This window comes from Stegostoma tigrinum, chromosome 24, assembly GCF_030684315.1.
Source record: "Stegostoma tigrinum isolate sSteTig4 chromosome 24, sSteTig4.hap1, whole genome shotgun sequence".
Lineage (NCBI taxonomy): Eukaryota > Metazoa > Chordata > Chondrichthyes > Orectolobiformes > Stegostomatidae > Stegostoma > Stegostoma tigrinum.
The window spans coordinates 43,924,260-43,947,832 of NC_081377.1; the positions used below are offsets into that span (position 1 = coordinate 43,924,260).

General features: G+C 41.4%; 1 protein-coding gene across 8 annotated transcripts in view; it reads right to left on the reverse strand.

Annotated features, from left to right (window-relative positions):
* Window positions 1–1,749: 1,749 nt before the first annotated feature.
* The window catches only part of ahdc1 (AT hook, DNA binding motif, containing 1), a 207,702-nt gene continuing 185,878 nt past the window's right edge, over window positions 1,750–23,573 (reverse strand). For 6 of the 8 annotated variants that reach the window (XM_059654408.1, XM_048558008.2, XM_059654407.1 and 3 more), the window contains one exon: window positions 1,750–7,554. The gene's annotated coding sequence lies outside the window, so the exon portion shown is untranslated. Of the gene's footprint in view, window positions 7,555–18,671; window positions 19,858–23,573 lie in introns of those variants that run through there. The other 2 variants (XR_007250156.2, XM_048558011.1) reach the window with 2 other exon arrangements.

Genomic DNA, 23,573 nt, shown 5'->3' on the forward strand with positions numbered 1-23,573 from the left:
GAGTCCCACATGGCAGATTGGTACAAAAACTAAAACCACATGGGATTCAGGGTGGGCTGCCCAGATGGATACAAAACTGGCTTGGTCATAGAAGATAGGGGTTAGCGGTGGAAGGGTGTTTTTCAGAATGGAGATTGGTAACTAGTGGTGTTCCACAGGGATAGCTTATAGGTCCTCTGTTGTTTGTAATATATACATATGATCTGGAGAAAAAGGTGGGTGGTCTGATAAGCAAACTTGCTGATGGTATGAAAATTGGTGGAGTTGCTTGATAGTGTGGATAATTGTGAAAGGATACAACAGGATATAGACAGATTGATGGCTTGGGCACAGAAATGGCAAATGGAGTTCAATCAGACAAATGTGAGGTGATACATTTTGGAGGATCAAATTTAGGTGTTAATTATACTGTTAACGGCAGAACCCTTAGGAGCATTAACACATAGGTGGATCTGCGGATGCAGGTCTACAGTTCCCTGAAAGTGGTAACACAGGTGACCAAAGTGATTATGAAGGCATACAGGATGCTTGCCTTCATTGGCCGGGGCATGGAGTACAAGAGTTGGCAAACTGTGTTGCGGCAATATAAAACCCTTGTTAGGTTGCATTTGGAGTAATGTGTGCAGTTTTGGTCACCACACTACCAGAAGGATGTGGAGCTTTGGAGAGAGTGCAGAGAAGGTTCGCCAGGAAGTTGCATGATCTCAAGGGCTCTGGCTATGAGGAAAGGCTAAAAAGACTAGTGAAGATCTTTGCTTTCTCACTCTCCATGGGAGTCGTACCGGAAGATTGGAGGGAGGCAAATGTTGTTCCTCTTTTCGAGAAAGGGAATAGGGAAATCCCTGGAAATTACAGGCCAGTCAGTCTTATATCTGTGGTCAGCAAGGTTTTGGAAAGAATTCTGGGGGACAGGATTTATGACTATTTGGAAAAGCATAGAGTGATTAAAGGGAGTCAGCATGGCTTTGAGAGGGGCAGGTCACGCCTTACAAATCTTATTAAGTTCTTTGAGGAAGTCACCAGACAGGTTGACGAGAGTTGAGCAATGCATGTGGTGTACATGGACTTCAGCAAGGCATTTGATAAGGTTCCCCGAGGCAGACTCATTCATAATGTCAGGAAGTATGGGATACAGGGTGATTTGGCTGTCTGGATTCAGAATTGGCTGGCTGACAGGAGGCAGAGAGTGGTTGTAGATGGTAAGTATTCTGCCTGGAGGTCAGTGCTGAGTGGTGTCCCACAGGGCTCTGTTCTTGGGCCTCTGCTCTTTGTAGTTTTTATAAATGACTTGGATGAGGAGATTGAGGGGTGCGTTAGTACGTTTGCTGATGACACAAAGGTTGGAGGTGCTATTGATAGTATCGAGGGCTATTGCAGGCTTCAGCGAGACATTGACAGAATGCAGAGCTGGGCTGAGAAATGGCAGATGGAGTTCAACCTGGGTAAACGCGAAGTGATGCATTTTGGAGGGTCGAACTTAAATGCTGAATATAGGATTAAAGGCAGGATTCTCAGCAGTGTGGAGGAACAGCGGTATCTTCGTGTTCAAGTGCATAGCTCCCTCAAAGTTGCCACCCAGGTGGATAAGGTTGTTAATGAAAGCCAAAACACCATCTGCTTTCTTAACAGGGGGATCGAGCTTAAGAGCCGCGAGGTTATGCTGCAGCTCTACAAAACCCAGGTGAGACCACACTTGGAATATTGTGTTCAGTTCTGGTCGCCCTATCATAGGAAAGATGTGGAGGCTTTGGAGAGGGTGCAAAGGAGGTTTACCAGGATGCTGCCTGGACTGGAGGGTTTGTCTTAAGAGGAGAGGTTGACTGAGCTCAAACTTTTCTCTCTGGAGAGAAGGAGGAAGAGAGGTGACCTGATTGAGGTATACAAGGTAATGAGAGACATGGATAGAGTCGATAGCCAGAGACTTTTCCCCAGGGCAGGACTGACTGCCATGAGGGGTCATAGTTTTAAGGTGTTAGGAAGAAGGTATAGCAGAGACGTCAGAGGGACGTTCTTCACCCTCTTCAGAGTTGTGAGCGCATGGAATAGTTTGCCAGTGATAGTCGTGGAAGCGGAGTCATTAGTGACATTTAAACGACTACTGGACATGCACATGGACAGCAGTGAATTGAGGGGAATGTAGGTTAGGTTATTTTATTTTTGGATTAGGGTTATTCCACGGCACAACATCGTGGGCCGAAGGGCCTGTACTGTGCTGCACTTTTCTATGTTCTATGATTGTTTTCTCTGGAAATGTGGCGCTGAGAGGAGACCGGATACTGGTCTACAAAATTATGAGAGGCATAGAGAGGGTGGGTAATCAAAGGCATTTTCCCAGGGTTGAACTTTCAATTACGAGGGGGCAAAAGTTTAAGGGAGATGTGTGAGGAAAGTTTTTTTACGCAGAGGGTCGTAGGAACCTGGAATGCACTGCAAGAGGTGGTGGCAGAAGCAGGCACCTGAACAACATTTAAGAAGCATCTGGATGGTTACATGAATCGGGAGAGAATAGAGGGACACAGATCAAAAAAGGACAGAGGCTCATTCCCAATTGAAGAAAAATAAGGGAGAATTATCTGGTCTACAGAAGCACTCTATTATCAGCAAAGCAACTGTGTACACTTATCCCCAGTCACATATGAACCTTAAAATTATGGCAATTAATTGCAAACAGGAGGAGAGGAAGTTACTTCATTGCATTCACAAAATTGCAGTTGTTTAATTTAATAAGTTACTGACATGAATCATGATATGAATTTTGATTGTTGCCCAACTTAAGGAAGATCTACAAGTAACAATCTGCACGTCTGGGAAACTTTACAATGAGTTTTTATAAGTTCCTGAAATGATTTAGTAAAAAAAAGCCAATTAATACGATAAGTAAATCTCTAATTGAAATGATTTTCCCCAATTTTGAAATGAAAGAAACTGATTACGAGAGCGCCTGGGGGTGTTTCAGTGTGTTCAAGGAGCTGTGCAAGTGTTTTTTTTAAACTGGAAGTTTGTTTGGCATCTTATACAGAATTCTGTGCTGCTTTAATCATATAATAAACCATGTTCAGACAGATCTCTGTGCAAATTACCAATGAAACAAATCCTAACTTTAAAGTAATAAGGAATCAGGTATCAAAATTGAAGGGAGGGCCTCAGCAAAGGAATGGCTGAAACGTTAATAAGTGGAAAACTCACGAAAAATCAAAATGTTATATCCTGTAGTAACTCCTGGTGAGCAATGACCTAACACTCACCAGTCACCCACAATTTTCTTTGACCTGCTATGACACACTTCCTATGGAAGAGGAGTTGAACACAGATCTTCTGGCCAGAGATGGAGTACGATCACTGTATCACAAGACCCTTAAAGGATTTGAACCTTGAGGAGGATTCAATGGGTTTTAAATCCATTCTCTTAACTACTTGGCCACAACCAAATCTAAACACCTTTTGGAAAAGTAATGGTTCAAGCTAATCCTTTGAAGAAACCCACAAGCTGGAAGAATAAAACCTGAAAAAAGCATGACAATCATTGAAATTAAACAGTTCAGGAATTCAAATTTGTGCCAATTTAAAAGGACAAGAAAGAAGAATTTAGTTAATTAATACCAGAAAAGAAAGCCGAGAAAAGTATATTGCAACTCCAAGTGATGCATATTTTACAACTTATCTGTAATAGTGCCCACTTCTTCATTGTTGGCCCATATGCAATTCTGATATATGTTTTAGTGCATCCTTAATGTCCAGCGTTGTTGGAAAAGTGGCAAGGTAACCAGCGATTTTGATATTCAGATCGTGTATGCACATAAGAAACGAAGTCCAAACGTTGATCTGGTGATATCACTCAACACCATCATTTCTAAGAATTTTTTCCGTATGAAGGGTGTTACACAAATGGAAATTGATGGTTTTGTTGCCATCACATGTTCTCTGTTGCAGGTAAATTAAAAGCCTTTCAAATGGAACTTTGTCAAATACCTTCTGAATCAAACAAAATTTTCACTTATAAAGAATCATATTGGACATGAAATATTGAGTCAGTTTCTCTCTTCACAGATGCTGCCAAACCTGTTGAATTTCTGTTTGTATTTCAGAGCTCTAGCATCTGCAGTGTTCTGCTTTTGTAAAATTATACCACCTGGAGTTCCAAAAGCCACTTTATAGGAAATATCTTCAAAAGATATCGAACAAGTTGCCTGGTGTGACTTATTTTTAAATCACATCGGTTTTCCTTCGTAATTACTTCTCTAACTGAACCTTTAGAATGGATTTCATTATTTTGTCTGGAAAGAACTGGCTTTTATTTAATACTGCTCACCATCTCAGGATAAGCTTTGGGATGCTACAGCAGCTGATTTGCCAAGTTTATTACTAAGTTGAGGAATAAATACCAGTGAGGACAGAGAAATCCCTTTTTTTCCAAATAGTACTGCACAATGTTTTATATCCATCTGGGACATCTCACCCAAAAGACAGCATTCTTCGCTGTGCAGCCTTCCCTCAGTAATAAACTCAACAATTACATTTTGAAATCTCTGGCTTGGGTTGAAACCCAGAGCCTCTAGATTTGGAGGAAAGGTGGCAACCATTAATCTAAGGCTGACACATTAGTTATTGATTTAGGGCTAAATCAATTTTTTAAACTAATTTCTCACCTTTTTAAAAATTGTCTGACAGAGTCAGATGACAAATGATTCTGTTTTTTTTAAATCACCCGATGTACCATTTTGAAATGACCTGCTCCAGTAGGCAAATCAGAGAAGTGGCTCTGCCAGAATGGAGGTAAGATATATTTCTCCCAACATTTGATTTTGTATATTAGATCATGAACAGGAGGTACACAATGCTTGGCTGGAGAATGGCCAACATGTAACTTTTTGCAAAGCAATGATCGACTGCCATGGGAAACACCTGTAGAATGCTCTATCTCAGCACCTGTAACAGTTGATAATAGCAGGTAACAGTTACCGTCTTCATTCCCATCAGTCAGACAGAGCGGCATAGAGGTGCTGTAATTTACAGTTCAGTGAAATGGAGGAGAAACAGCCTACAACATATTCCAGCAGCTGACTTTCTACCAGCACAGGGTTCAGCTCTGATTTTCAGTTTAGAATCACTCAATCTTGCAAAATTAAGAGTCCCATGGAGCAGAACAGACCAAGCCAATTGCAGAACTTTTGACTGCAAGCTACAAAAAGCCCTGAAAGAAATTGTTTCAGTCCTGCAGATATTTCAGGAATATTTGACTCATTGAGTCTGTTTCACCATTTAACTAGACCACAGCTAATCTTCTATTGCAACTTCGTCTCTCCTGCACTACCTCATTTCTTGATATCTTCACTGCCAACAACTCTACTGAAGACAAGTGTTGAATTTACTGAATGACTGAGCCCTCTCAGACTCTGTGGTAGAGAACTCCAAAGATCCACTAAACTCTGTGTGAAGATATTCCTTCTTCCCTTGGTCCTAAATGACCTGATCCACATCCAGAGACAATATCTCCTGATTCAAACTAACCCAGCCAGGGAATAACCCTCCATGTCTCTCCAGTCAAATCCTGAAAGAATTCTGTGTGCTTCAATGAAATCATCTCTCACACTTTTAGACTCTAGAGAATGTAGGCTTAGTCTTCATCCTCAGAGGACAGTCATGCCATTCTAGAGATCAGTATAACTCTTGAGAATTTAGGTTATTTTCCCTGAACTGCAGATGGAATTAATGAAATATATGGACACTGAATGCATGACTAATGATCATATTTCATCTTAAGTAGGTCACAACAGCTGCAATGGTTTAAGTGATGAAGACCACTGCACAATCTCAGTGACAGCAGCAATTGCCCACACCTTATGTTCTACAGCTGATGATCCTCACTTAGGTAAGCACTGGAGTAAGGTGTGATTCTCATCTTGGACGCTGTGAGCAGTAGACCATGCATGCAGGTTATTTATTGTGTGTGTAAGCAAAAACGTAAATCTGGAAAAGATGAGGGAAGGGGTGAAACAAGGAGAAAAGCTCATCTATGGTAATGCTGGTTCTGTATTTTATGTGGACTGAACTAAACACAATCAGGCAGTCACTGAGTACAACTTCAAGAACACGTAATGTGAAGACGATTTGTTTAAAAAATGGTTAAAAATGTTCATATTTTTCCACACAAACCACTCAATAAACAGATCAAATCAGGCAAGTCAACAGAAATGACACCCTGAGCTTATTATCATCTGTACTCCAAAATTCATCGTATAATACTGCATCTTACAAATAAAAAGTCCATACGAAATTGTTTTACAAAGATATATCTTTGGGTGCACACTGCATGAAGGCAAAAAAATGTGCTAAAAACCAATCTTGCAACCTCACAACAATTACTACAGGTAGGTACAGAATACAATAAAAACACATCTTAAATAAACATTATATACATTAAATACGTTATAACCTTTTCTGTCATTCCCCAGGCAAACATTTCAGTGCATATTTGAAGCACTAGCTATATCGATATAAAGAATTTACAGATACATTTGTACAGTAACATGAACTGCTGGTGCCCTTGATGACACATCTACTCCATCCTTGGTTAAATACTGTTTATAAAAACTGTACATTTTAGTCTTTTAAAAAAACATATGTATTTATAATAACACAACATGTATTGTCATTACATAATGAGGTGACAAAAAATGGATCAAGAGCTGTTGACAGCATTGCAATTTCAGCGATCTTAGCTGACTCCAAGCAATTATAGAGCTGCCAAAATACACACTGTATGGCATATCAGTACCATGTTTCTTGTGCGATTCTTGTATTCTGAAGAAAAAATGAGTGAAGAATTAGTGTGATTCTTTTCCCTAATTATCCCTAATTTTGTCACTGCTGTCATCTAAAATGTACAGTGCATGTCTTTTCCTCCATCCAATACTCCAGGTTAAGTACAAACCTTTTAAGTGGCATTTAGAACTTCTAACTTAGAGACAGCAAGCTCACTGACGCTTCATGGTAAAAAAAAAGCTCGAGAGACAATGAACAATGGTATTTTAGCAAAAGAAAATTCCGTGACATTTTACAGTTACTTAAATGGAATACATGTTAGAAAGCTTTATACAGTGCACTTTTAAATTTCCAAAGAGGAACCATACTGTTTTGAAAGCAATAAAGTGAAAGATCACAAAATCAGAAGTTATATTTACACTGTACAAACATTATACGTACCAGCTGAATAAGTGCATCCAAGAACCTCATTTTTGTAGCTGTCTAAAAGATGGATTGTGTATGAGAGAAGAGTCAGCATTTTGCAGCCAGTTTTTCATATTTTTTTTCAAATGTGAATATAGCAACAGCTTCTTCACTGCAGTTTTCAAAGTGCAATTCCTCTGTCTGCATCCTCTGCTCACCTTCCCACAACTCTTTGTGATTGTCTTTGCAGGAGTCCATCTTAATATTACTCTTTAAAGCCGAAATGCAGTTTTCCTGAATAAGTCAGTTCACAACAAAACTCTCCAATGAATTCATGCAGACTATGTGCGTTCTTAATTGCTCCAAAAAACCCTTGATCCAATCATCCTGAAAAAATTAATGATTTTACTGCATAGCATAGTGTCCCATGACAGGAAAAGCAGCAAAGATTAATTTTCAACAATTGTATACACCCAATGTTGCATCCTAGTATCATAATAACAGACTAAACAGAAAAATAGGCCCAGACTTTCATTTATGTCATTCATGACTACTGGTTGTCTCAAACAAAGTCTACTGAAGTGCTTCTGAAATGCTGCAGCCAAATTGCATACAGGAAGCTCCAAAAACTGCAACATGATATTTACCAGGTAATCTATTTTTATAATGTTAATTGAGAAATGAATATTGGCTAGGGTACAGGGAGAACTTCTCTACTTTTCTCTGAAATAGTACCATGGAATCTTGAAACACCACTAGAGATGGAAGCCAGGGCCTTAGCTTAACATCTCTGACAGTGCAGCATTCATTCCACAATGCAATGAAGAGTGGAAATTTTATTTGAGATTCAAAGTCCTGAAGTTGGACTTAAACCTGGAACTTTCTGACACATAGGTGAGAGTGTCATTAACTGAGCCATAGCTGACACTTACTGCAACACAAACACTGAACAGAAATATATTGATACAAGTAACTTAAAATGTTTTACCACTCCTATTCTTCATATAGGATCTAAACAGACATCAACTGTTCAGCCCAAATTGTCTGGAACCACTTCAGGTCTCAAGCTACAATTATTTAACTTATATTTTTACATAGACTTAATTTCTGTCTCTCCTCCCATAAAGATTATAGAGACGTTAACTTAAAATCACTTCAACCCAGTAATTTTCCAATAGCATTTCCCTGGTTCCAAAAATATACCCTCAGCTCTGTAGAGCTCAACCTCACAGCCAACATCAAGTTAAATAGTTCCCAAAATGTCCAATTTTAACTGGCAGCAACAAAGCTGTACTTTATCACAGTTTAAACTGAAATTGCTATGTTATTGATTTGAGAAGTTTGGAAATTCTGTCAAGATTGTTCTTGGCTCTACAGAATGGAAGAAAGTTCATTCAAATAGTCAGAAAATGAGGGCATATCTAGGCATCATTTATTGAAATATTCTTTTGCATTAGTTCTGAAATAAGCACATCAGCTTAAATAAACGTACTTGGAAACAGGAGTAGATGTCAGAATGGAAAAAAATATAAAGACTAAGTTTCCTTACAGGATATCATTTTCAGTATAGTATCCTGATCTAGAATGTAGCCTCATTAAAGTTGCTGCATTGGATGCAATAACTTATATTCTAGTTATAGTTGCCAGAATTACTTTCCTACACTTAATTATTAACAATGTTGCCATATTATAGACTACTAAAATGCCTGTTGCCTAATTTCATGCACAGGTTATATCAATCTCTTGTCTACAACAAATGTTTGTTCCTATACACCCAGGAAAAGCTACGGATTTAGTGCATGGACAATTACTAGTTGTTCTAGACATGGCTTGCTCCTGCTCGATTCTGAATCATTAAGCAGTTTCACCTTTCCATCCACGAAGGTAATACTTTGAGAACACATCATTTTCTATTATGTGGTTTCATACCACACAGAAACATAATATGTTTCATTGCCACAGTGAAATTATATTGTCAGTCTTTCCTGAGCAATTGAGCACTTTGATAACCATACTACACCAAACAAAATCAAGCATTTTGTGAGAAACCTTGTGGTGTTCAGGCAGTATTATGGAAAGTAGTGCAACATTATATTTAATAAGGATTGTTTACTTGTTTATTGATTTACTTTTTGGCTTAAAGACAAACACAGTCATAAATCTTAATTTTAAATTGCTTAGTCTTTGAGCATTTGTTCAGAAAATTGTCAAGATAATTATCAGTGTAATAACAGACTAATTCTCTGTATCATGAACAATTTATGTTTTGTTGTCATTGCTAAAGTGAGTTTGTATTCTATTTATAATCACGTATCAATCTAATTACAGCAGGGATTGAGTTAGAAAACTTAAAAGATGGTACCTGAATTGCTTTCATTTTTGTTTTCTTGAACGAACACATTACAGAACTTGTCTGTTAGACTTCAGTAATATGCAGGTTCAAGAACACAAGAATGAAAGTAATTCAGGTACCATCTTTTGTAGTTATTTGAACACAGCAAAACTGAGAGGTCTTATGGAGAGGGAACTGTAAAGGTTATGTATTCTGCTGAATGAAGCTGAACAAGAAACATCTGGGCAAAAAGAGGAACAGAGTGGGTATGACACAGCAATGAGTTTTTCCTTGATTTTACTGCTCCGATGCAAAAATGTATTTACAAGAATTACCTGAAATAAATGCCCATGGTTATGTTAAGAAAGGAACCAAAGTTCTATTCCACCATATATCCACCTGGAAGAAAATTCAGCAAGGACCAGCAGCAATTTTATGCGGCACTCTCTACCACAAAGTGAGCAGTGTCACTGTGTTTAGGGATGCTATAAAGGTCAAGTTACCACAGTCTTACAGAGGCAACCAGTGGTGGTTTAACCTGAGGCCACCATGCCTCAGGAAAGGTGACAAGTGGAAGAGGAGAGTCCCTCAACTGTAACTTCATCCAGTGCAGGAATTGAACACTCATTGTTGGTGTGACACTCCACCACAAATCAGCTGTCCAGCCAACTGAGCAAACTGACCCTCTATCCCTATGGTTCACACTTTATAGTGCATATTATTCCAAATGCAAATCTGTGACCCAGTGCACCCAGAGGTGATAATGCTGTCACACAAGGTTCATACTGATGCAGCAGACAGATGGAGCAATAGTCAGTTATCAGGTTTGCATCTAAGGACGGGGAACCTACGATTGGTTCCATTGAAGGTGTGCAAAACTACAACCGCATGGAGATACTTTACAACACAGTATATGGACAGAGGCATCACCACATTTGGATATGGAAACAGAACCCTGCGAGGGAAACCCAGGACGGCAAAACTGCATGGGAATGAGTAGTCTTGAATTGCTTGAGGGAGACAGCTGCAGAAGGAAATCAACATCATTTTGAAGAGCTTCGCGGATTCCGACAGCTGCAACTATACTGGCTACAGTGACAAATGGGAAACTGCTGGTTCATTTCCCTGTTCCATTTTGAAGAGGAGCTATATAACTTCAGTTTGGTCTATGTTTGGGAAAAAAAATAATTTCGTGTACATGAGATAGAGATGAGACATAACTTTATTCAATGAAAAAGTGCATGAGCAGTTAATCTGACACGTGTTGTCTATAACGTCTGCATCTTGTGGTTGATAATACTTTATACCACTTTTAGACACGTTCCGCTCCTGATGGTGTAACTGTGGTAGATAGTCGTTGAGCCATCTGATGAGTTGCTTGTGATTCAGAAGAGCCAGTACTTGTATCCTGGAATATCTGACGAGTCCACAAGACAGCCAAAGTCTTGATGTGAGTTCACTGCTCTCCAAGGCAATGCCTGGAGCTATTTTTGCAGCTGCTGGCCCAGATCACTGTAATTATCACCCTGCACATGTGCTTCTCCATCTGCATCATTGATGCATCTCAATAATTAACCATGGACAAAATCCCTCATTTATGACCCTTGACCCTCTCTTCATTCTTTGGATGAGGGAGTCGCTGGCCAGGCAGCATTTATTGTCCATCCCCAAATGCTCAGAGGGCAGTTAAGAGTCAATCACATTGCTGTGGGTCTGGAGTCACATGTAGGCCAGACCAAGTAAGGAAGGCAGTTTCCTTCCTAAAGGGCATTCGTGAACCAGATGGGCTCCACCCAGCAATCGGCAATGGATTCGCTGTCATTATTAGATTCTTAATTCCAGATATTTTATTGAATTCAAATTCCACCATCTGTTGTGGCGGGATTCGAACCCAAGTCCCCAGAACATTATCTGGGTCTCTGGATTAACAATCCAGCAATAATACTACTAGGCCATCACACATTAACAAAGAGATTTGTGGATTCTCTCTCCACTCCAACATTTACTTCTCTCATCATTGGAGCTGTCAATGGAAATTCTTGAGGGTCGGAGACTATATGGATCACAAGACGGACACATTTCTCAATAGGGTTTAGGAACTGTGCTGAGGGAAGAATCATCAATGAAGGTCAATAAAGAGGAAAATGAACTTGGGAGTATCGTTCTGTGGTGAGGATAACAAGGCCTTTCAGCATGAGAGGGGAACATTGAATGTTGTGGAAGTGATGAAGAATAAACGCCATCCAGGACCAAGGAGTCAAAAGGAGAAGGCTATCAATTCAAATGACAGAAGAGGAGATGTTACTTCAACTGGGGAAGGTGAGGAGAGCCAATTTAATTAACAAACTAAGTATGAGTTTGAACAATGTTTCAACGGGAAGGAATTTTCAGTTTGAGTTGTGAGGGAGAGAAGTTCCAGTGAACACTGGGAAGATCAGAGTGAGAATGGTCCCTGTGGAAGGGCAAGGTGTTACTCTGGATACTTGCTATTGGATTGCATTAGGTTTGATTCTAACATAAAACATAGAACTGGAAAACCTGAAACAAAAACCTGGCAAAACTCGAATTCTGGCAGCATCTGTGGGAAGAAAGCAGAGGTAACATTTTGAGTCTGGTGATTTTGGGTTCTGCTGAACGGTCTTTGGACTGTAAAAAGAAAAAGAAAACTGTAGCTTGCCAAATCAACCTGAAGTTAATGTGAACACGTTGGGTGCAATTAGAGCAAATGTGATATTGAAGTAATTGTAACAAGGTTATGATCTGGGACATCACTGTGGCACTTTGGTCTGTAACTTGGGGCAACTCAGAAAGAGTCTTTACCCAGATGCCAATCCTGCTTGTACTGACTCCTTAATGGCTGACAGCTCACCTGAGCCTATAATGCCACTGCCTAATGTATCACTCTATATACCCCATCTTTGCTGCAAAGTAATATCTAAGATGCTGCTTAGTCCAAGCATGGGTGATAATGCTTGGTGTTGATGCCGCAGAATTAGATTCCCCACGGTCTGTAAAGAGAGCAGATGGGATATTATTAGTCGTCTGTTTAATTGGGCATTTTCAATAATATGAACTTTAGAACACTTATGCATATTTTGTATGAACACACCCATGCAACAGCAGATGACAAGATTAAGACAGTACATACCTGAAGCTAGTGGTCATCCAACTTCTTGCAAATCATCAGCTTCCGCAGCCTCCCTCCCTGCTATTGCCTCTATTTATGTGCAATTAAAGGCTGCGGATGCTGTAATTAGGATCTTCCCTTTGCTGCCCTTCTGTTGTGTGCAAGTATTACCTTTAAACATAAGAGCAGTTTAGTTCAGAAGTTTTTGGAACAACGGGTCACATTCCAAGCAGTCAGTTCTCTGCCATTCTTATCGTGAAATGCAATGTGCATTTTAAACTGTGCGTAATTCTCAACGCCAGCTCAAAAACGTAAAAATGACGTATGTGGCAGAAGCCAAATTATGAGCTGATTTATGTCAAGGTCACTGATCCTGAAGTTGTCTACAAATCATCAAAGATGAACAGCTTACTTGACAGTAAGTGACATCTTCACTCAGGAACCTGTTCAGCTCGTACAAAAGGTTGTGTTGACTTATATGCTACCACAGCAAATCTGAAATGGCAATGAGTGAAAATAAACACAATGCCATGTAGTGAGGAGGAATAATAAAGTACAGGTTTTTATTGATTTGTTCATGTGATGTAGCCATTCATGTCCAAACCAGCATTATTAATTACCTGGGAGAAGGTGATAGCGAACTGCAGCAGTGCTTGGAGCGTAGGAACACCTGGAGTGTTGACGGGAGGAAATTCTAAGATTTTGACTCAGCAACACTGAAGGAACAATGATATATTTCCCAAGTCAAGGTGGTGTGAACCTTGGAAGGGAACCTTTAGGGGGTGGGTTTCCATGTATCTGCTACTCTTGTCCTTCTATATGCTCGAGGGAAGGGGGCTTGGAAGAGGCATTGGTGGGTTGCTAGAGTGCACCTTGCAAATGGCACACAAAGGGAGGTGATGGTCTAATGGCATAACAACAGAGATCCAGGTTCAAATCTTGCCATGGCAGATGGTGGAATGTGAATTTTCTAAATATCTGGAATTAAGAGTTCAATGACGACCATGAAATCACTATCAATTGTCAGGAAAAAAACCACCTGGTTCACTAACGTCTATTAGGGAAGGAAACCTGCCGTCCTTACCTCGTTCAGCCTCGACGTGACTCCAGACCCACTTAACTGCCATCTGGGCAATTAGGGATGGGCAATAAATGCTGTCCTGGCCAGTGATGCCTGCATTTTGAAAATGAATAAAATCAAAACACAACTGCCAGTGATGGAGAGAGTGTATGCTGAAGGTGGTGGATGAGGTGCTAGTCAAGTGGCATGCTTTGCTCTGGTTGGTCATGAACTTCTTGAGTGTTGCAGGACATGAAGGGTCCTGCACCATATGACTGATTTTGATCTTGTAGATGGCAGACAGCCTTTGGGGAGAGAGAAAAGGTGACTTTCTTGCTGTAGGATTCCCAGCCTCTGACCCGTTCTTGAAGTCTTGGCATTTACATGGCTAATCCACTTCTTCCTCTGGTCAGTGGTAACCCCAGGATGTTGACATTTGTGGGGCGGCGAGGGGGGAAGGGGGGGGGTGCCACTGATGGTTTTGCCATTGCATGTCAAGGGAGGATGGTTAGAATCCCTCTCAGAGCACCCAGCAGTACAGCACAAGAACTGGACCTTTGGCCCACCATGTCTGTGCTGACCATGATGCCTTTCTAAACTATTCCTATCTGCCTTTTCCCTGCCTATTCATGTCTGGCTAAATACTCTTAAATGTTGCTACTGTGTTGCTTTTACCACCTCTGCTGGAAGCACCTTCTAGGCACCTCCCAATCTGTGCTCAAAAAAACAACTTTCCACGCACATCTCCTTTAAAATGTTCCCCTCTCAGCTTAAACCTGTGCTCTAGTATTGGACATTTCCACCTTGGGAAAAGACTCCAACCATCCTCACACAAATGTACATACTTCTTCTATCAGGTCGTCCCTCAGCCTCCAACATGTAGCATATCCTCTGGTGGAGATGGTCATTACTTGGCACTTGTGTGACGTGAATGTTGTTGTCATTTTGTGCTGGGTATAATTGCAAACAGAAGTGTGTTTTCCCCGTGATTCCCATTGTCGAGAGTTTTGTCAGAACTCAGTGGGTAACAAACTGCTTTGATACAAAGGGCAGTCATTGTCATGTAGCTTCTGCAACTCAGTCCCTTCATTCAGGTTTGGAGCAAAGCTATAATGGCTATAAGTAGTACTGGGCAACTAAACAACTTACAGGAGGAGGTGGGGCCACAAATATCCCCATTCTTTACAGTGTGAGAGCCCATGCAACTGGTGTGAAAGACATGGCTAAAATATTTGCAACAATGGGCATACGTGGAATAGTGTAGGTTAGATGGGCTTCAGATTGGTATGACAGGTCAGCACAACATCGAAGGCCGAAGGGCCAGCACTGTGCTGTAATGTTCTATGTTCTATGTAATCTTCAGCCAGAAATGCCAAGTGAATGGTCCAAATTAGCACCCCCCCCAACCTTGCTAAAATCACAGATGCCTGTCCTCAGCCAATTTCCTTTACTCCACAATATCAAGAAATGGCTGAAGGCACTGGATATACTGCAAGGGCTATGGGCCCTGACATTATTTAAGAAATAATACTGAAGGTTTTTCTCAGGAACTAGATACACCTCCACCCGGGCTATTCTATCACAACTTCAATACTGGCAAGAGTCTGATAATGTGGAAAACTGGCAAAATTATGGCATGCTCATAAAAAGGACAAATCCAACTCAGCCAATTATTGCCTTATCCATTTGCAGTTGATCATCAGCGAAGTGTTGACAGGAGTCATTGACAATGCTGTCAATCATGATTTGTAAAGGAAAATCCTGTTCACCAGAGTTCAGTTTGAGTATGCCATAGCCACAGAACTTCTGATCTTATTTTTTGTTTTATTTGTTCATGGAATATGGGCATGACTGGCTGTACCAACATAGATTTGCATCCTTAACTGCCCTGGAGGTGGTGTAGTAAGCAGTCTCCTTCACAATTAGAAATCTTGGGGTGCAGTGCTCGCAGAGAGGGAGTTCCAGGATTCTGACCCAGCGATAGTTAAGGTACAGTGATATATTTCCAAGTTAGGGTGGTGTACAGCTTGGAGGGCGCCTTACAACAGTGGCATTCCCATGTAGTTGATGGTGTCCTTGTTCTCCCCGGGACTAGAGGGTGTAAGTTTGGAAGGCTCTGTCGGAGCAGCCTTGGTCAATATCAGCAGAGTACAATGTAGACGCTGAATGGTACACACTGCTGTTTCTGTAAAGAAGGGAGTGAATAGTCAAGGTACTGCATGAGATTCTAATCAATTGGCCTACTTTGTCATCGATTGGAGTTTCTTGAATGTTGCTGGAATTGCATCCATCCAGGCAAGTAGAGGGCACTGGGCAGTATGGTGGCTTAGTGGTTAGCATTGCTGCCTCATAAGGCCAGGGACCCGGGTTCGATTCCACCCTCGGATGCACCCATCCAGGTCAGTGCAGAGCAATGCTGGGTCAGCGTGTATGATTCACAGTGGAAGGTGACTGTTTAAATTGCCAGCTACCTCCACTTCACTGGGATTTTGGGACATTTCAGTGAAAGCTCAGGTGCTCTGTAGAATGTAGGGTGGGTAAAAAGTCGGCATGAATATGATACCAGAGCTATAGAAGTCCATGGGCATGGATGCAGAGGCACGCCTTGGTTTAGAGGGTATGAGATGCCATGCTGGGTGGGGAACATAGCTTGGCTTGTGGAGGTATGAGAGGCTACAGCAAGAGTGGGTGCCACGGATGACACAGAGCGGGTGTTAAGGGGGATAAGGAATGAGGGCTGAGACGATATTCCATTCTTTATTTTGTTTTTTAAATTCTGGGCTAGAGTGCACCCTTACATCCAGCCCTCCTCCAAAGCCAATAGCCCGGTTTGGATCTTTCAGACTCTCCAGGTCACAAAACCTGAAGTCCAGGCAGCCATGTTTAAAGGTCCTGTTCATACAGTCAGAATTCTCCTGTCTCTGTACATCCGATCGGAGCAAAACAATCCAGGCCAAACTGTTTGGAAGGTATTGGAGCTAGAAGTCTTCAGACTTAGAAGCAAGAACAAATGTGCTGGAGAAACTCAGAGTTCTGACAGCATACGTGGAGAGAAAAACACAGCTAACGTTTCAAAGAAGAGTCACGCTAGACTCAAATTGTTACAGTGTTTCTCTCTTCACAGATGCTGCCAGACCAGCTGAGTTTCTCCAGTGCATCCTGAGCTCGTCTCAGACCGTCGGTGCCTGTGATATTTTGCTCTTATAATCCGATTTAGAATGGGTTTAATGGATCCAGTCCAGTTGCAAGGAAGGTTAAGTGGGCTAGCACAAGTAAGATGGGAAACAAAACTTTTGACAGTCAACATCCTGTACAACTCAAGCCAACACTCCTTTATTGCTCTTTGCTGTCTGTTTCCCACTAAAGCTGAGCCAACTCACAACCCTCACACATAAACAACATCACTTGAGGTTGCAGTTTTGTGTCACATTTGACCTTGGGCTGAGCATCCAGTGACCTATCTATGACATCATTAACTGACTAGTCGTACCTTTGCTACCATTTCCCAACTTCAATCCTACTTCAGCTCACTGATTGCTGAAGCTTTATCTTGTCTATTGCAATTTACCTTGTAGCAGGTCTTCTGTATTTCACTCTCCACAGAATTTTGCATGACTCAAGTCTACGTCTTAATTAGCATGAAGTCCTGCCCACTACATCTCCCCCGTGCTTGTCCACCAACATAGTTCCCAGTCAGGTAACAGCTTAAACAAAGTTTTTATCCTTGTTTTCAAATCCCTCCATGGCTTTGCCCTTCCAGTCCCACAAACCTCCAAAACCTCCTCTAACTCCAGTTTCCTGTGCATTCTCAATCATAAACATTCCACTGCTTTCTTCAGCTGCCTTGGTCCAAAGCTCTGGAATTCCATCCCTGCACCCAATCGTCTCTCCACATTACTTTCCTCCATTATGACACTCCTTAAAACCTACATCTTTGACCAAGCATTTGGCCAGCTGCCCCAATATCTCACCGGCTTCAGCAGTACCTTTTTTTCTATAATGCACCTGTGAAAAGTCTCAAGATGCTTTACTATGTTAAAATACGTATCCAAATGTAAGCTGTCTGTTGGCAGGACCGAGACCAAGATGCTCAGGAGTTGCTGCAAATGGTGTTTCTTTAACCCAACAAGTGGCTCAGCCTGAGGTTCCAAGGAGAGGGAGGTAAATGGATAAGCATATGGATAATGATGTGTTAGTGAAATTGGGGGGGGGGGGGGAGGGGGGGGGTACATAGATTAGTTCACAGGTTGGTGCAACATCGAGGGCCGAAGGGCCTGTTCTGCGCTGTATTGTTCTATGTTCTGTGTATGGCAGAGTACCATAGCTCAGTTGGTATCCGGGGAATTGCAGCAAGATTCTCAAGGTGGAAGAACACACAGGAGACAATTCTAAAGTTGGAACATCTTTGTTATGGGCTGTTAGGGGCTGTCATGGGCTAAATGGAAGGTGCTTTGGCCTAAAGTAGGACTAAAGTCCAGTTAAACACTCTGAAACTATTCCTGAGATTGGTATATTGCAAGACACAGCAACATTGTGTGTTTCACACTCTCAGCTGCAGTGGAGACTGGGTTGTGGTAACTTTGAAAAGGGTTCAAATTCTGACAATATGGACAGTGTGGTGAGGGTTTAGGATGTGGGCACATGGTGGACACCTAGACAGAGGATGCCCTCCCATTCTCCACTTCGCTCCTCATACCCCCTTCCATCCTGGTCAACCTCCTCCACACGTACACCATTTCTTTCTGATCACTAGTGTAGTAGTCCAGAGCAGGGTAACAGAAATGAGAATGTGTTCACAGAAGAGACAGGAGAAGCTGGACACTGGATACACAGTTTGGGAGGGCAGCAGGAGAATATTCTAAAAGTTGCTGGTTGGTATTGGGGGCACTGTTGTCTGAAATCCTCCTTCAGCGCACATCCACTATTCAGTTCAAACATTGAGCAGCAGGTTTTTAGTTTTTCAGGGTGTACGTTATATTGACATGTTACACATTTTTTCAGTTGTGGTCCTTATTTTGTAGCATGTAGATCGAACCCAGCAAATAGAAGGAGGAGAAGCACCACAAAGTGAGCTTCAGTGAACCAAATATTAGAATTGAGGATTAGGTTTGAGTATGGGGCTTGCTGACTGTAAAAGCAAAACTTTCAGACTCATAGAACCTGCATTTTTTCTGTGATGGCAGGATAGATTGCTGGCAATCAGTCAACAATTTGAAAGTGAGGGAGGCTAGCATTATGTAGAGTGAGCCTGAAACCTAAGGAGTGAAGTTAAGGAGAACATAATGATGGAGAGAAGAGAAACAGAATTTATTCATTTAGTGGCACACGTGGATTGGGACCTGCTCTGTACCAGCCATACCGTAGCATGCACAGGTGGTCACTGGGCGGAGGCTGAAAACAGAGGGAATTCTACTTACAGTGAAAATGACATACCTTGACAGATAACAAGGTGTAGAGCTGGATGAACACAGCAGGCCAAGCAGCATCAGAGGAGCAGGAAGGCTGACGTTTTGGGCCTTGACCTACTATCTCTGAAACAATACCTTGACAAGATTTCTCTTTTACGGAAAACTTGAACTGATATTGAGAAAGAATGGCAACTAGGGAAGCACTCACATTATGAAGTACTCACCTAACTACCATTCAGTGCTCTGCAGCAACTGATATCAAATTTGTCCCTTGGCTGGAGGGCTGCAAACACAATGCCCAATGGGTGGTAGCCAAGTGCAAGGTTTTGTGGATATTCTGCAGTTTGAAGGTGACACCTCTTCAGTGAGTTAACAAACAGCAGAACTGCTTCTGTTACCAAACTTTAAAAAATTACCAACTTTAATGAAAAGTAGTTGGCAAGGTCACATTCAATTTCCTTCACATTCAAATGTCTTCAAATATAGTTTTTACCCTAAATCAGGACACATTTTACCCTAGATTTGCTTTGCTGTGGATCTTCTACTCTTTATACTGAATTGTGTTTTCCACCAGTATTTCCGAGTGGCAAAATTTGACTTGGTCCATTAGGAAGTGCCTTACCAAACTGTCTGTGTCTTTTAGAACATAATGGGTGGCAAACTATCCAACATGTGTCAAATGGTTCCTGCTGTTTTTGAAGATGCTTTTATTCAGGTCTGTAAGAGTGCAGCGAAAGATGCAAATCCTCTGAAAAATAAGGTGCTGAACAAAACACATGTCACTGACATTAATTAAGGAAGGAAATCTATGTAATAGGGAAGTGTGGCACTAATTTGCATGAATCAATAGTCTACAGACACAAATGAGACTTGTTTTCGTAATTTTGTTAGGACATGAAGTGCATCAAGTCTCCTGTCCTCTCCAGCTTGATTACCAATAGTGTTGCAGATTCTAATGCAACAGAGAAAATTCATGGGGATTTTCCTTCAATGACTTGCCTGAAATGTATCAGTTCTCACCATGCAGCATTGGGCTAAATTACACAGTCAGATTTCGGAATTGGGACTTCCAGTCCTGGTTTGCTGACTCAGAGATGCATGTGCTACCACTAAGCAAATGTAAGCAGCTGCACTGCTGGAGTCGAAAGCCAACATTATTATTACATAACAAGTGGGCAGATTTCCTTTGTGACAGGAACAGTGTCTGAGTGTCAGAACAGGGCAACATCATTCACAGCAAAATCGTGCTCATCTGATGATATGACGCACAGCAAGTTCAAACTGCTCACAAGAGGAGAGTAAAGTTTCAAGTTCAATAAACCACCTCCCAAAAAAAGAAATGAAATAAAAAGCACAAATGTTTTTTTTTGCCAAAGATTGGTCTTCCATTGTCCATTCTGGCAGATGATGTTCTAATCTGTGTCTTCATGTAATTTATGATCTATTGATCATTTTGAAACCAAGTCATCTTTAAATAGGGTGGTTGAAAATATACTGAGAACTAGGAGATTCCTCCCCAGACCATCTGCCAGAGTTCACTTACTCATGTAAGTCTCCTGAGTTGCTGATGTCACCAATGAAACAATGATGAGTGCCACTAACATTCACTTCCCTGCACCTTTTCCAATGAATCCCGGAGCCCATCTCCACACCCCACCTTCTCACTCACACAACCTTCCATCCGTATATACATTGCTTTTTCTAACTAATTCTTCAACGGACAATTGACCAGAATCATTCAGAATTTGATTTGACGAGATTATACCAGACACAGTAATAACTTTACATTGCACCACTGACCTAATAAACCATTGAAAGTGCTTTGTGGGGGTGGGTATTAAGATACAGAATGATATCCAGGTTGGATGACCAGAAACTCAGTCAAAATGTGTGAAAGAAAGAATGGAAAACAGGTGGAGATAGCGAAGAGCAGTATTCGAGAGTTTGGGACCCAGGTCACTCGCAGCCCAGTCACCAAGGGTGTAGCAAATTAAGTTAGGGATGCACAAAGATTTTCTTTACCACTGAGGGTTATTGAAGCTGGGTCAATCAGTATATTTAAGGACAAAATGCATTTTTAATCACTAAGGGAATCAAGAGTTATGGGGTAAATGCAGGAAAAGTGGTTAAGGATTATTAGATAAGCCATGATCTCACTGAATAGTAGAACAAACCTGATGGACTGAATGGACTACATCTGCTCCCATGTAGGCCATAAATAGATCTGAAAACAAGGATGCAAACTCTAAAATCAAAACATTAGTTGCTGGTGATCCAACACAGAGGCGAAAGGGAAGGAAATCAAGACATGGGCAGCCATGAACCAGATAACCTCATGTTTACAGAGTGTAAAATGTGGCAGGCCAGGCAGGAGGGCACCGGAAAGGTCAGGTTTAGATGTCAGTGGCATCAGGAAATGAAGATTTCAGCTGCTCACAAGCTGAGACAGGAATGATGTTGGCAAACACTAAAACAGGCAGGTTTGATGCTGGCTAGAACTCGTGCGTGGAGGTTCAAGATCAATCTTGCGAAGATTGCAAACAGACTGGCATCATTGCAGATGGGTGAGGAAAGGGGGTGGGAGCCAGGAAATGGAGTTCAACTTCAACTAGGCTATTCTGTCCAATTCTGGGTACTACATTTTAAAGATGATATGACATAATGGAGAAGGTGCAAAAAATTTATGAGAACAGCATTAGGAGTGAGGGCTTCAATTATTAGGATATATTCCAGCCACCGAGTATCTGTGGCAGAGGGAGTGAGCGTTTAAGCGGGCAGAGGGAGTAAGTATTTAAGGTGATGAACTGGATGCGAAAAAAGCCAGCTGTTTGGTGCTAGATGGTGTAATCCATTCAAACGGAGTGTATTTCAACACCCTTCTGATCTGTGCCTCCTGATAGGAGATGGTGAAGGGCTTCATTCTGGAATTCAGGAAGCCAAAATCACTTGAACACACTACTCAACCCCAGATCTGCTCTCAAAGCCACCATAATAACAGGTCATCGCTCATCCAGCAGGTAAATGTCTGGTTGATAGTGTTCCTCAGGATGCTAATGTACTGGGATTCACCAATGGTAAAATCTTTCTGTCAGAGGAGGTACTTAGCTTATTCTTTGTAAAGACAAGCACTGACTTCACGCAAGTGGAACAAATTTTACGTGCCACTGAGCTGCTAAGCACCTCCAGGTCTTGCTACATCTGGACACAGGCTGCTTCAGTATCTTGCGGGTGCTAAAACTGGAATGAGCAATTGTGCAATAGGTGTGCAAAATATCTCCCTTTATGGCCTTATGACAGAAGGAAGGTCATTGATGAAACAGTTGAAGACGATAGCATCTAGGTCAAGACTCTGAGGAACAGAGGCAGTGCTTGTGATACAGTAGGCATGCCCTGTCTTTGGACCAGGAAACCTGGGTTAAAGACCCACCTGCTCCAGAGGTGTGTAATAACATCTCTGAACAGGTTGGTTAGAAAATATCTACAACTAAAACCAATTTCCTTTGTGGCTGGCATTTACAACCAGTGCAGAATTTCACCTCTCACAGCCACCACCATCCCCTGGGCCAATTCTAGCTTCAATGCAACTGTACAACAGCTGATGTAAAACTTGCTGAAATGACAAGTTAATGCCAAGAGCAGTTGTTCAGATCTCACTTTTGAAATTCAGCTTTTTTTCTCCCCTATGTTTAACTGAGAAACGCTTAAGCATGAAGCAGTTATCTATCAAATCAATGGAATCATTGGAGGTGAAATTAAACATCGACAGGTCAACAAAAGATCAATATCCCGCCTTTAACACAGAGGAATAGGATTTTCATTGAATTCCTTTCCCCTTCCACTTTCCTCTTGGGTGGGGAAGGGGAGAAACCGCCTCTCTTTCCAGGAAGATAATGGGAGAATTACAACTGTGATACAATTTGGAATTTTTCTGGTAACTCGATTTCAAGGTAAGAAAGGCAACACTCAGCTGAAATTGTCTAGTCATGATTGAAGGCCTGAGAAATCCTCTTATAACTGACAGTGATTATTCAACCAGATTATAGCTCAATGTGGCTATTTTGGATTGAATACCAAGTTAAAGTTAGTATTGTCCCACTAACATTGAGAAGCAGGAAGAACATGGCTGACAATGGAAGGCAAAATAATTAAACTTGACAATATTCTTTTGTTGACTTTGAGTGAATGATTGGTGCTTTATCAAATCAAGAAAATTTCGTCCAGAATCCTAAAAAAATGCCGTGCATACAGATAATGGGGAAGAAAATAACAATTAGATTATAATTAAAATATATATACATATAGTGACATAGACATAGTAAGAACTACAGATGCTGGAGTCAGAGACAACACAGTGTGGAGCTGGAGGAACACAGCAGGCCAGGCAGCATCAGAGGAGCAGGAAAGCTGATGATTCAGCAAAGAACTTTCTGAAGAAGGGTGCCGAACCGAAACATCAACTTTCCTGCTCCTCTGATGCTG